The sequence below is a fragment of the Cynocephalus volans genome, chromosome 6 (genome assembly GCF_027409185.1).
Source record: "Cynocephalus volans isolate mCynVol1 chromosome 6, mCynVol1.pri, whole genome shotgun sequence".
Lineage (NCBI taxonomy): Eukaryota > Metazoa > Chordata > Mammalia > Dermoptera > Cynocephalidae > Cynocephalus > Cynocephalus volans.
The window spans coordinates 165,572,153-165,586,931 of record NC_084465.1 but is presented as its reverse complement, the minus strand read 5'-3'; the positions used below and the strand labels follow the sequence as shown (position 1 = coordinate 165,586,931).

The 14,779-nt window shown below is 39.9% G+C and overlaps 1 pseudogene; it reads left to right on the top strand.

Annotated features, from left to right (window-relative positions):
- The first annotated feature begins 9,535 nt into the window (after positions 1–9,535).
- Positions 9,536–10,767, top strand: LOC134381161 (bifunctional phosphoribosylaminoimidazole carboxylase/phosphoribosylaminoimidazole succinocarboxamide synthetase-like; annotated as a pseudogene).
- The last annotated feature ends 4,012 nt before the right edge of the window (positions 10,768–14,779 follow it).

Here is a 14,779-nt window from a genome sequence, read left to right as displayed (position 1 = left end):
AGAATTGTCAGAAAAGGCTCATGAGAAAAATACTCCCTGGATTATAATCTTTGTAGGCTGACTATAATTTGTGCATTTTACACTTGAAAGTCGATTTTCTTTTTTCTGACCATCTTTAGTATGTTAGTCTGTGTTTCTTCTGGCATGTTATCAACAGCCCGATGATAGCCCAATTAATTTTCTTACAAACCATAGCCTCTTTTTACCTAGACGATTTTAGTGTTCCGTCATTTTACTAGAATATTTCTCTATGTCAGTCATCCTGGGTCAATTATTGCAGATACATAGTGTTTCAATAGACTAAAATTATTTTGTTTTCAATGTAAGGAAAGGTTTCTTAGATTATAGTTTTTACTATCTAGTCTGTTCCCCTGGCTTTGGCTGTTCCTTCAAGGATTCTTATTAATTTCTGTGTTGGATCTTATTTGTCTACATTCAATTTTGTCAAATCTTTTTTACATCTTTTATTATTTATTTTCTCTTTCTTTGCACACTGTGGTTCAATCTGAATATTTTTTGTAACTGTATATTTTGAAATTATTACAGATTCATAGGAAGTTGGCAAAGATAGTACAGAGAGATCTCATGCACACGTGGTAGTGTGTCCACCAGTTAAACACCATTATAGTACAACAGCAAAACCAGGAATTTGACATTGGCACTATGTGTGTGCATAGTTCTGTATCATTTTGTCCCATGAGTAGATTCATGTGACCACCACCACAACCACAACATAAAACTGTTGTTCTGTCACAAGAATATCTCCCTGTGCACCCCTTTAGAGTCACCCCAAAATCCCTTCATTCCCCACCACCCCCAGCCACTAACAACCACTTAGATGATTTCTATTTCTGCAATTTAGTCATTTTAAAATGTTATATAGGGGGAATCATACACTATGGGGCCTTTTCAGATTGGTTTTTCTTAAACTCAGCATAATGTCTTTGAGATACAGTCCATTTTTTTTTTTTGCAAGTATCAATGCTCGGTTCCTTTCTTCTTTATCCTGTTAGTGTGATGAATTACACTGATTGATTCCCAAATGTGGAAACAATCTTGCATACCTGGAATAAATCCCCCTTTGCCATGATGTGTAACTTTTTATATATTGTTGGATTTTATTTCCTAATATTTTATTAACGTAGCATTTTTTTTTTAGTCTATAATTATTTTATTTTATTTTATTTTTTATTTTTTTTATTTAAATTACTTTATTTTTTTTTAACTTTTATTTTGTCAATATACATTGTGGTTGATTATTGTTGCCCCTCACCAAAACCTCCCTCCCTCTTCCCTCTCCTCCCTCCCTGCCAACAATGTCCTTTCTGTTTGCTTGTCGTATCTCGTATCAACTTCAAGTAATTGTGGTTGTTATATCTTCTTCCCCCCCCCCGGTTTATTTTTTTTTGTGTGTGTGTGGTGTGTGTGTCAATATACATATTAATTTTTAGCTCCCACCAATAAGTGAGAACATGTGGTATTTCTCTTTCTGTGCCTGACTCGTTTCACTTTATATAATTCTCTCAAGGTCCATCCATGTTGTTGCAAATGGTAGTATTTCATTCTTTTTTATAGCTGAGTAGTATTCCATTGTGTAGATATACCACATTTTCCGTATCCACTCATCTGATGATGGACATTTGGGCTAGTTCCAACTCTTAGCTATTGTAAAGAGTGCTGCGATGAACATTGGGGAACAGGTATACCTTCGACTTGATGATTTCCATTCCTCTGGGTATATTCCCAGCAGTGGGATAGCTGGGTCATATGGTAGATCTATCTGCAATTGTTTGAGGAACCTCCATACCATTTTCCATAGAGGCTGAACCATTCTGCAGTCCCACCAACAATATATGAGGGTTCCTTTTTCTCCACAACCTTGCCAGCATTTATCATTCACAGTCTTTTGGATATTAACCATCCTAACTGGGGAGAGATGGTATCTCAGTGTAGTTTTGATTTGCATTTCCCAAATGCTGAGTGAATTTGAACATTTTTTCATGCATCTGTTGTCCATTAGTATATCTTCCTTTGGGAAATGCCTATTTAGCTCTTTTGCCCATTTTTTAATTGGGTTACTTGTTTTTTTGTTGTAAAGTTGTTTGAGTTCGTTGTATATTCTGGATATTAAACCTTTGTCAGATGTATATTTTGCAAATATTTTCTCCCACTCTGTTGGTTGTCTTTTAACTCTGTTAATTGTTTCTTTTGCTGTACAGAAGCTTTTTAGTTTGATATAATCCCATTTGTTTATTTTTCCTTTGGTTGCCTGTGATTTTGGGGTTATACTCATGAAGTCTATGCCTACTCCTACTTCCTGAAGTATTTCTCCTATGTTTTCTTTAAGAAGTTTTGTTGTGGGCCGAGCCTGTGGCGCACTCGGGAGAGTACGGCACTGGGAGCGCGGCGATGCTCCCACCGCGGGTTCGGATCCTATATAGGAATGGCCAGTGCACTCCCTGGCTGAGCGCCGGTCACAAAATAGACAAAAAAAAAAAAAGATGTTTTGTTGTTTCAGGGTGTATATTTAAATCCTTAATCCATTTTGAGTTGATTTTAATATATGGTGAGAGGTATGGGTCTCGTTTCATTCTCCTGCATATGGATATCCAGTTATCCCAGCACCACTTACTGAAGAGGCAGTCTCTTCCCCAGTGAATAGGCTTGGTGTCTTTGTCAAAGATCAGATGGCAGTATGTGGGTTGATTTCTGGATTCTCTATTCTATTCCATTGATCAGGGTGTCTGTTTTTATGCCAGTATCATACTGTTTTGGTTATTATAGCTTTGTAGTATAGCTTAAAGTCGGGTAGTGTTATGCCTCCAGCTTTATTTTTTTTGCTCAGCATTGCTTAACATAGCATTTATGTGGTATTGGTACTAGGGTAATGTTGGCCTTATTGAATGAGTTAGGAAATGTTTCTTATTTTTATATTCTCTGGAAGAGATTGTGGAGAATAGGTCTTCCTTAAATGCTTGGTAGAATTTACCAGTGAGACAATCTGAGCCTAGAGTTGTCTTTTTTTGAAGGCTATTAATTATTGAATCAATTTTATTAATAGATATAGGCCTAGTCTGTCTATTTCTCCTTATGTAAGCTTGGGCAGTTTTTATCTGTCAAGGAATTGTTCAGTTTCATCTAAGTTACCAAATGTGTGGGCATGAAGTTTTTCATAGTATTTCTTTATCACCCTTTTAATGTCCACAGGATCAGTTATAATGAACCATCTTTTCTTTCTGTCCTTGATTAACATGGCTGGAGGCTTGTCAATTTTGTTGGTCTTCTGAAATAACCACTTTGGATTTAGATGACCTCCTCTATTGTTTTTCTATGTTCAATTTCAATGATTTCTGCTTTACTTTTAGTTATTTATTTTCTTCTGAATGCTTTAGACTGTAATCGTTCATCTTCATCTATTTTCCTAAGTGGGTGCTCAGATTATCAAGGTTAGATGTGTCTTCTGTCCTGATACATGCAATCAATAATGCAATTCATGGTAAAAATTTCCTCCTGTGCACTGCTTTCCCTGCATCACATGTTTTGATAAGATTCATTTTTATTTTCATTTAGTACAAAATATTCTTTTATTTCCCTTGAGATTCCTTTGTTGACTCCTGTATTATTTAGAAATGTGTAAGGCCAAGAATAACCACTAAAATAGCTACACAGGACTTTCAGTTTCAGTTCCAACATGTAAGCAATTTGGAAGTTGTCACTTGCAATATTGTGACAGAGGGATGCTGGACAAACTGAAAATAATAACTTTCCTTGGATCCATCAGAGAACAGGGGACAGGACAGACTGCTGTGTCAAATTCTTTTTTTAAAATTCTTTTTATTTTTTTATTTTATTTTATCAATAAACAGTGTAGTTGATTTTCATGTCCCTTTACCAATTCCTCCCTACCCCTCCCTCTCCTCCCTCCTGCCCATCAACATCATATTTGTTCACTTGTCTTAACAAGTTCGAGGATTTGTGATTGTTGTGTCTTCTTCCCCACACCCCGGATTGTTTTTGTATTTATTTATTTTTAGCTTCCACAAATAAGTGAGAACATGAGGTATTTCTCTTTTTGTGCCTGACTTGTTTCACTTAACATAATTCTCTCTAGGTCCATCCATGTCGTTGCAAATGGTAGTATTGCATTCTTTTTTATAGCAGAGTAGTATTCCATTGTGTAGATATACCACAAGGAACTCAAACAATTATATAGTAAAAAAACAAGTAACCCAATCAAAAAATGGGCAAAGGAACTGAATAGACATTTTCAAAGGAAGACATACAAATGGCCAACAGGTACGTAAAAAAGTGCTCAACATCACTAGTCATCAGGGAAATGCAAATTAAAACTACATTGAGATACCACCTCACCCCAGTTAGACTGGCTATAATCAAAAAGATGGTGCATAACAAATGCTGGAGAGGGTATGGAGAGAAGGGAATACTTCTACACTGTTGGTGGGACTGTAAATTAGTACAACCACTATGGAAAACACTATGGAAGTTTCTCAAACAACTACAGATAGATCTTCCATATGATCCAGCAATCCCACTTCTGGGTATATACCCAGAGGAATGGAAATCATCATGTCGAAGGGATGCCTGCACTGCCATGTTCATCGCAGCTCTGTTTACAATAGCCAAGACATGGAACCAACCTAAATGTCCACTGATGGATGATTGGATAAGGAAACTGTGGTATATATACACCATGGAATTCTACTCTGCCATAAAAAAGAATGAAATTCTCCCATTTGCAACAACATGGATGAGCCTGGAGAAACTTAGGGTGAGTGAAATAAGCAAAGCACAGAGGGATAAATACCGCATGTGCTCACTCATATGTGGCAGCTAAGAGAGAAAGAAGGAAGGAAAGACCACAGTAGTGCATTGGACTTGCAGAGGGAGAGAGCATTCCTTGGGCTACAAGAGCAGTGGTGGGGAAAGGGAGAGGGGGAGGGAGGTTGGGGATAATTGGGTGGGGGACACAGGGTACAAACAGAATTTTTGGTAATGGGCGTACTGCCAGTATGAATCTGGCCTTCACATCGTGGGCATGAGGGGTGACAATCAGCTTTGTATCTCATGAATATTCATAACCAATAAAATAAAATAAAAATAAAAAATATTTTAGGAAATGTCAAATCATAAGAAAATAACCTAAAATGAAAATCTAAGACACACACACACAATATTTGGAAAATGTTCTTGGAACACTCCCTAAACACTGGAACAAATTCTGCTTATGTGTGTATGTGTGTGTGTGTGTGGTGCGTGTGTGGTGTAATGTGTGTATGTGTGTGTGTTGTGGGGTGTGTGGATGTGGATGTGTTGTGAGGAGTGTGTGTGTTGTAAGGGGTGTGTGTCTGTGGTGTGTAAGTGTGTGTGATGTGGTGTATATATTTGTGGTGTAGTGTGTGGTGTGTGTCTATGTATTTGGTATGTGTGAAATATGCTGTGTGTGGTGTGCTTGTGTGTTGTGGGGTGTGTGTGTGCATGTTTGGTGTTTGTGTGTGTGTGTAGTGTCTGTGTGTGTGGTGTGGCACGTATGTGTGTGTTGTGGGGAGTATGTGTATGTGCATAGTGTGTGTGTTGTGCGTGTGTGTGTGTGTGTCTTTAGAAAAGAGACATGATAAGCTTTATTAAATAATACTCAAATCTCTACAGTGTATATTTTATCAGCTATTAATGGAAGATGGGTTTTTGTTTTGCTTTGTTTTTTATTTTTTAAGTTTTAGATTTTGTCGCTGCCTTGTGCTAGCACAGTGTGCTTTTCTGCAAATGTAGTAAATTATATTAAATAATCTCAGAAGAACTCTAAAATAGAAATGAACGAAAATCAGGAAAGTTATTATAATAGGGCCTTAATAAAGAGGGCCTTTTTTAAAGCCCAGAGCACACATGGGTACTTTAAAAAGTTTGTGGAAAAATAGAATTAAAAGATAATACAAATCTTTCCATAAACTTTTTGAAGTACCCTTGTACAAGATACACATAAGGTGGCCCTTGGTAAATATTTTGATGTAAGTTTTCTTTTTTGCAAAAATTACTTTTTGTATTTATTGCAAAGTAGAAATTCTAATTTTTTCAAAATTTGTCAACAGTTTTTATGACACAGTCACTTGGTGTGTAGAAACACTCACGGATGCCCAATAGTACTTCCTTGACTGTGTCCCCAGCCTGTCTGAAGGGGCATTATTGCCCTAGTGATAGTTGTGGGAATCCCAAGGTCATTTCCCGTGTGCTCTTAGAGTCCTTGCGGCCTTCTGCCAGTGACCACAGAAGACCCCACTGCACATGCTGGCTCACTGATGTTTGCAGCAAAACCAGCATCTCCACCTGTCCCCGTGGCTGTCCACAAGCCCTCCAAGGCTAAAGGCACCAGTCTTGCTGTGGCTTTCTGCTCTCTGTATTCTGTGGAGGTTTTCATAAAAAGAGGTATTTTGTTTTCAGTCACTCTTGTATTGGAATGACTGGACTGGAAACAATCTAAACTTGGGTTGGAAAACAATTTAAGCAAAAAATATTTTTATGTACTCCAATGACACTCTCCAGCCCTCACTCACCAAGTCAAATCACAATATCTTCTGAATTGAAAACAATCTTTAAATTCGATTTTTCAAATAAGCAGCAAAGATCTTCCAAAATAATTTCCCCACAAATCTGAGGCAAATAACCTCTATCCTGACCCTCATACACCAACACAATGTGAAATTACAAAACTAGTTTCAATTGGAGATAAGTTCCCAAAACCAGCCCATGAAACACACATAGATCAGAAATAGGAAGTTTAGGTGCATGTGTGCAGTGTGGGTAGCTGGCTGCAGACCAACCAGCGCACTACCGCCTACTCTGTCCTCCCTCTGCCTGCAGTGGTTATCCCTCTTAACTTACTACACCATGTTTAACCAGAAACATACAACAAAGGTACGCGCGCAATCTATCATAAAGTTTTGCATTTCTCCACATCAGGCTGGCTTAAGTTACTATTAATTTGCCTTCCATTTCAACTGGTTACCTTTTGTAAGTATCTGTGTGATGATAATAGGCCTGTGTCTTTTGGGATGAGGATAAAATTTCCAAAAGAAAGAGTGGGTAGGAAATAGGAGAGAAAGGCAGGGAAATGCTGTGTGTAGATCATTTCTACAGAACCTGCAGAGCTATAATTATCTCTAATACTTAAAGGTTTTGATGGAAAATTTCAGATCACTTCTACAAAACTTTTAGGGCTGGAATTATCTACAACACTCAGAGGTTTAGGTGAAAAAACTTCAAGGGAAAAAAAAGTCTTTCTTTTGGCATAACTAAGCCTAAAGCCTTTCTAAGTCTCAGCATTTAAGTGATGCTTAATTAATATCAGGAAGAATGTGACATCAAACACTCTGTCACATTTCAGCTTTCTGGGGAGAAGAGAACATGTTATTAGGCCTCATGGCTGACTTAACATCAGCACAGCCAGGGTAAGCAACTCTCCCCCTACTCCCCCTGCCCTTTCCCTTTTCTTCTCTGGGAACTGAGATTCCTCTCCTGGGAAGGGGTAAACATTACTGTTCTCAAGGGAATGCCTTGGAGGTTGTGTCCAGCAGGCTTTCAGCCAGAATGCTTTGTACTGAGGTAGTGGCTAATCGGGAGCCTAGGACTTAACCTACCAGGTGTTATCGAACCACAAGGACTGTGTCACCTTGCATACCACTGATTTCAAAATTGCCCATTACTCTGAACCCTCCCTAAAAGTCTTATAAACCCCCTGCTTTCCTTAGTTTAGGGCAACTGATCTGGCTCAGTCTCCCCTCCGTGTTCGTGGAAATGAAGCTTTCAGCCGAAATGGTTCCAGCTCGGGTCTCTCTCTCTTTTCTCTGCCTTGCTGAACCTAACAGATGTAAATTCACATGACCAAAACATAAAGAGGTCACCTCTCAACCCAGGGAGAGCACCTCGTCTTCCTGGGCACGCTGAAGATGTGGCTTAAGGGACAGTTGTGTTTTTGGCTTGGGATGCATTAGATCACGACTGCAGGAATTATATGTTGTGTTAGTGTCATTCATCATTAGAAGAAACCTAACATTTCCCTAATAGGAAACAATTGCTGCAGAGCAGGCTCTGACAACGTTACGTGCACTGAGGAACGTAGCTGTGATTGCCCTATAATTACAGTGACACAACAAACCTTGTCAAACGTTAGCACAGCAGAGCGACCTCCGTCGCCACCGAGTCTGGAGATGCGACAGCCCTTGTAGGCACTGGCCTCTCTCAGGCTTCCCGAGCGCCCCCGCACTGCTGTACCCCAGTACCTCTGGGGGCTGTGCTCCGCCCCAGTGTCTCGCATTTGCCTGACAACCAGAGAACAAAGAACCCTTATTTAAGTAGCGGGACCCAGGCCCCACCCATACTTAGGATCTCTGGGGAAGGGTCTAGGAATTTGAATGTGGACGTTCTTACTATTCACTTATTTGGGAAATGCCGAGGGGTCCCTGAGTGCCTTTCAGGTCTGTCTTTGGTGATCTCAGCTGGTTATTCTCAGTGAGAGAAAAGGAACAAACAAGTGCAAAAGACCCAAAGAGCCCTTTTAAAACACAGATTTCTTTTTCCCACCATCTCTGTGTTTTGAAATGACCTCTGGATCTGAAGCAGGCTCTGCTGACAACCACTCACCTCTGACTGTGATGGGAAGACGCTGATCTCATGGGCTGCTCATTAAGCCAGGGCGTAGGAGGGACCTTCAAAAAGTTCATGGGATAGTAGAATTACAGGATAATAGAAAACTTTCCATGAACTTTTTGAAGACCCCTCATATTTACAGAGTGCCCACCATTTATTTATTTGGGAATGTTTCAAGTGCTTACTCTAATTCCTACACTCACATGTTTCCTGTCCGATAAAACTGGCACGCACACAGCAGAGTTTTAAGCTCCATAAATAAGAGAATACAAATTTCCTGACATCATGACACAATCGAGGTGGATGAACAAGCAGCATACCTCAAAGTCAAATAAAAGAGACTTATAAGGAAACTTATAAGAGACACTGCAAAGGAGAACGTGGTTGAGGATCAAACGACAGTATCATCAGGAGGTGCCTTGAAGATGAGTCTTCACAATGACCTGTGAAGATGGGCAAGAATGGGGTGCACGCGCAGGCAAAGAGGAGAGGAGGCACGACATGCTGGAGAGCCTGCGCTCAGGAAAGGACACGTGAATTAATAAAAGCATGAATCGTTTATCCTGGAAATTAATTTACCCCTAGTTTTTATCAGGTGTCATGCACTGTTGTTTTTTGCTTTTGAAATGCAATGTGTGTATCCTTTGCACATACAAAATCTGAATGCATGATAATTTGCATTAATGTCAACAACCTTGAGTAAGCAGTAAGTGTATGAAAATAAATATCCTGAGTACTGAAGCACACAGATGCACATGAGGAAGACAAACGTAACAAGTTCACTGCATTAAGAAGGAGGTGAAGGACTTGAGAGTAGATCTATCTGCAGCACAAACCAAATCAAAAGCACAAGTAGTGAAGAGCAGCCCTGCCCATCACGATAATGGTGACAGCTGCAGTACTCAACATTGGCAAAAACTCGATGAGGGTAAAAGAAAATAAGTCTATGAATGGTTAGATTGTCCAGGAAAAGTCCTCTTGCAGTCCAGGGACCAGATAACAGTCAGTAGCAAATGCACTAGAAGGAGTCATCTGGAGGGAAAGGCTGCAATCTCAAACAAAATGAGCAGTCGTATTTTTCAGTTGTCACAGGAAGCAGGTATCAAAGCTGATTTTACAGAAAATGTGGGGATATGGCTTTCATTGTGCCCCGGTGTGAAATGATTCCAATTGACTGGGTTTGCAGAAGAATAGTAATTGGTTCCTTTCTCAAAAGAAATCCTGGCATCAAGGAAGAATTTTACTCAACTGCAGCAGACATGTCTTTCAAAGATGATGCCAATAATGATACACAGTGGTCCCAGGAATAGCTAATTGCTGCAAAAGTTTGCTTTCCTGTACTTGTTATAGGCCAGACTGCAGTGGACATCATAACTCGTGCCACCCAGGCTCTTTCTGAAGTGCTGGAGAAACCCTAGTTGACCCTGAACTGTACACTGGTGGACACGAAGATTGAATCTGGTGTCGACATAACCACCAAAGAAATGGTTCTTGCTGATGTGATTGATAATGATTCCTAAAGACATCTGGAGATGGGAGCCAACAGAAGGACAGTCTTATCATGACCTACAAGAAGTAACTCCTAAAGGGCTCCAGATGGTAAAGAAAAACTTTGAATTGCAGAGAGAGTGAAGTTGCTTCTGAAATCAGAATGTGAAAGGCTGTAGGATCAACTTCTGATCTCGGACACTGGGAAAAAGTCGAGAAGTCCTGTGGAAATTTGGGCATTCTGTGTGAACTTTGGGTAACATGTGCCCATAAAGGACCAGATGAAACTCTGAGGATTAAAGCTGAGTATGAAGGAGTGGCGTTCCCACCGTATTTGTGGCAGGCAGAAGCAGTGGTTTGGGACCAGCGATGTCTGGTAGCACTGCACGCCCAGTTCCCAGCAGTCCTTCCTCAACCAGACTGGGAGCTCAGGACGTGGGGTCCTCTCGTCCACTACCTGCTGGTCTTGGCTGTTTGACCATTCTTGCTCCAGAAGGATCAGCCCAGTTTGCTGCTCAGATATTTGGATTAAACAAGCATTTGGTATGGGGCAAGCTGGAAGCAAGCATATTAAACACGTGGAAGCAGGCTGACAAGAAAATCAGAGAACGTAATTTATAAGGAAAAACATTATTGTGTGTTTTAGGAGGAAAACAACACATTTCTAATTTAGCTGGAAAAAAAAGATAGAAAGATGATTGTAAATCAATCAGAGAAAACCAATAAAATTTATTAGTGAATAAATGCTTTTCTAAATTCATGAATTAGTAAAATATTCATATTTATTAATGTTTCATTTTCTTTTTTAAGTCTAGTTATGTAAATATTTCTTTATAAGTAGTGAAATTACAATGAGGATATTATTAAATTAATCTCTTACCCACTATATGGTCATTGTTAGGTAGGTAACATAATCAAGGAAGTATATTTCATAAATGCTAATAACGTTCTACTACAAGGCTCTGAAGTTATTATTTGACCTTCTATATCTCAACCTGTAAGTGTAGAAAGTTGAAATGGTTGTATCTTAGAAAGGGCAGAAAGGGTACTGAGCGCCACACAGTCCTCTGCCCGATGTCTTCACGCAGTTCTAAGGGCAGGCTTGTTTATTTGCAGTCAGTATCCCACAAAATGACGTGCATTTACATGTTTCTGTAGCTATAGATGTGTTTTGCTTTGATTTATTTTTAAAGAAAAGTTGCAACTGGTGCTGGGGGCAGAGCAGACGCATGAAAAAAGATGAAGGGGCACTGGGGTACTTCTGGAAAGGGAATGTTCTGAGACCTTCTCTGATAAATAAAAAGTGATGCCTTGGTCAGAGGTCACAGGAAGCATGCAGACGCCCTGTTTTAAGTGCTGTCCCTAAACTGTGCACTACGAGAAGTGGGGTGTACCACACTCACAAGTTCTGCCTTTTAATGACATGCAGAACCTTCTGGTAGTAAAATTTCAAGTGAGTGGAGTCTCAGCTGAGATGGCAAACATCAAGGGCTGGTGTGTCAAGACTGTATTTGGTGCATTCCCTGAAAGAAGTTCAGGAGCAGGAGAGGGTCCCCACTGGCAACTCCCCCAGCCCCATCAGAAGCTACAGACATTGATGAGACCAGGATACAACAATGTAGAGATCTCCAGAAATCTCCAGATTCTAGTAATAAAAACAGTAGCACATTGAAAGACAGGCTTGGGCACAGGGCAGAAGGAGGCCTCCCCTCTCTTGTGTCTTTGCCATTTGATAAGCAAAGGCTGGCCTCATCAAAAGGTGGCACCTACTCCCAAAATATCAGCCTCACACCTAGGTGCCCACCATTTCTTTGGGCAATGCAGGCTTTAGTCATAGTAAGGAAAATTTGTCTAAGTAAAAATAACATATTACATTTGATTCTGTTTGGAAAACATTTTATTTATTTATTTTTTTTATATATATGTTTGTTAGGCCCAGTTAGTTTATTTATTTATTTATTTATTTTGTCATTTTTTTCGTGACCGGCACTCAGCCAGTGAGTGCACTGGTCATTCCTATATAGGATCCGAACCCGCGGTGGGCGCGTCGCCGTGCTCCCAGTGCAGCACTCTACCGAGTGCGCCACGGGCTCAGCCCATGGAAAACATTTTAAAAGGACACTAATACCTGGTGCTGGTAAGACTATAAGGAAATTGGCATATAATTGGTTTTGAAGATTATTGTATAGCCATATGATGGTGTATTGTGCTGCGTTAAAGTCAGGTATCTTTATTGTATTAAAATAATTTCTAGTTAAAAGTAAGAAAGCTATTTAGTAAAACTGTACAATAAAGTATGATTCTATATTCTCACACACACCCTATAAATATCTTAACCATGAACTTTTACAAGGGCATATACACTGATATTTTTCTACGAAGATATTAAAACTCCTCCTGAAAGTGGTTTAACCAAAATGCTAAGACTCTATCTCAGAATACTGTGGTTACAAGCAATTTTAACTTTTTACACTTTTGTTTAGTTTTTCAAAGGTGTGAATTTCTTCTGCAATTAAATATGGATTATGAGTAAAAAACAAGTGTTTTGTCTAGATACTTATAGTTAATATCATAATTATGTATTTTTAAAAGTTACCAAGGGTGTGTTAAGTCACTGTCAGGGAAGCCCAGAGGATGGGCACGTTCAGATGGAAGGCACCTGTCAGAGCAGAGGTGACAGGATGCTGCAGTGCTCCAGGCAGGCCTCCCTGAGCTTCCTCAGACTCAGCACGCCACTCAGGTACCATGTTTCATGGCATCACGGCTCTGCAGATTTGCCAAGTAGGCATGCCAACCGATGGTAACAGATTAAACTTTATAGTCCCCCTTCACCGCCATGATCCCCATCCCAAACCATCCTGGGGACATTCTAAGCTTTATATAAGGCCAGGAAGTGGACTCCATACCTTTTAGGCTGAGAATTCCAGGGTTCTGGTGTCCTAGGGTGGTCTGGGAGGGGTACACTCAGGGAAGATTGTCCTGTTGGCACCTCTAATCCCTAGCTCTGAGGAAAGTCACATAACTGGGGGAAGGCCACAGTAGAGACCTCTAAAGTGTGGGGTCCAGGACAGAGACCTCAGTTGTCCAGATGCAGTGGTATTCTGGGAAACCAACTCTCTAGAATAAATAAAAATTTAAAAAGCACCAATTTGGAGGGTTTGCCAATTTTCATGATGTAAATTCTCTCTCTATAGCCTACTGCAAGCTGCTAATAGTTTTATAATAAGAAGGCAAAACTAACTCCCAGTATTTAAAAATCAGCTTTGGCCAGCTGCTGCAAGCTGACAGCAGCTCAGCACCACCGAGCCCAGTGGTGGCATGGCCGCTCCCACTTCCTTGCAGCCTGGCGACTCCCACACATTTTCAAATAGAGAAAATGAATATCATCCCCCGTAGTCACAGACTAACAGGATTCTGATACAGTTGGAAGCCCTAAGCCTTTGCAACAAGTCGTAGTTCACGCCCGTTTTCCACCCACAAAATAACCAGCAAGCATGTCCCTTTTACAAATGGGCCTTGAAAAAGACCCCCTCCCTCACACCCATCATTCCAACCTTTGAATTCTAAGCTAATCTGAAGACGAGTGGAATGAGTGACTGTTTTATATTGAAAAGAGCTCATAAGACCAAAAGGACATTCAAATTCCAGTTCACAATCTGACTTGACTGCACATATGTTAATTTTCATCAAAGCACAAAGGCACTGAGGGAGTTAATTGTAAACTGATGTCGACATTATCTAATTGATAAGGCAGCTGTAAAAATTCAGAAGAGGATGCATAAACCCGAATTGTAAACTATGAAGGACTCTCAAATGTTACTTAGAAATAACATTATTACATGGTTTGTGGATACAATCTATGGCTCAAAAATTCTGTGTAAAAAAAAAAAGGCTTGGAAACAGCAGCTGGTTGGGTTTGGAGCCAGGAGAGTTCTCCTGATGCCATGTTTGCTCAGCAGTGCACTGTTTCTCTGGATGATTCATCTAGAAGGACTGGTGAGGTCTGAGAGACAACGGGGGGGGGGGGGGGGGGGGCTAAACTCCCCTAAGGCATTTCTCTAAACCATGTGTGTTCAGTCTCTCACTAAGGAAAACCTAACCAAACAATAACAATAAAACAAACAAAACAGAAATCCCTTCTTACATAACTGGTTTATACCTAAAAAACAAACACATTTGTGTGTGTCTATGTGGGTATACACACATATGAATAAACACATGCCCCTAAATATACATAAATGTATATATACAAATACCGATAGATAGCTATTGAAGGTGTCCCCTCCTAAAATGAACATGTTAAGGCAGAATTATAAAGAAATTCTGCTCATTTTTGGAAACCAGAATCTCAGACAGGGATCTTTAGGAATATTTGAAAATATTATTTCATAAAAATATCAAAAGATTAATGAGAAAGACCAGGCTGAACCTATATTTGGGAATGAGGACTTATAAACACATTTCACTGAAATAATAAAAGAAGCATTAGTATGTATAAAGCAAATTACATATGCTATTTTGTGATTTTTGGGGATTGACATATTCTGCCTCACCAAAGCCTGGGCATGAATGATGCACTTGAGCTAAGTATGATCAGAGGAAAGTTCCATCCCTATGTCACTTATGTCTTCTG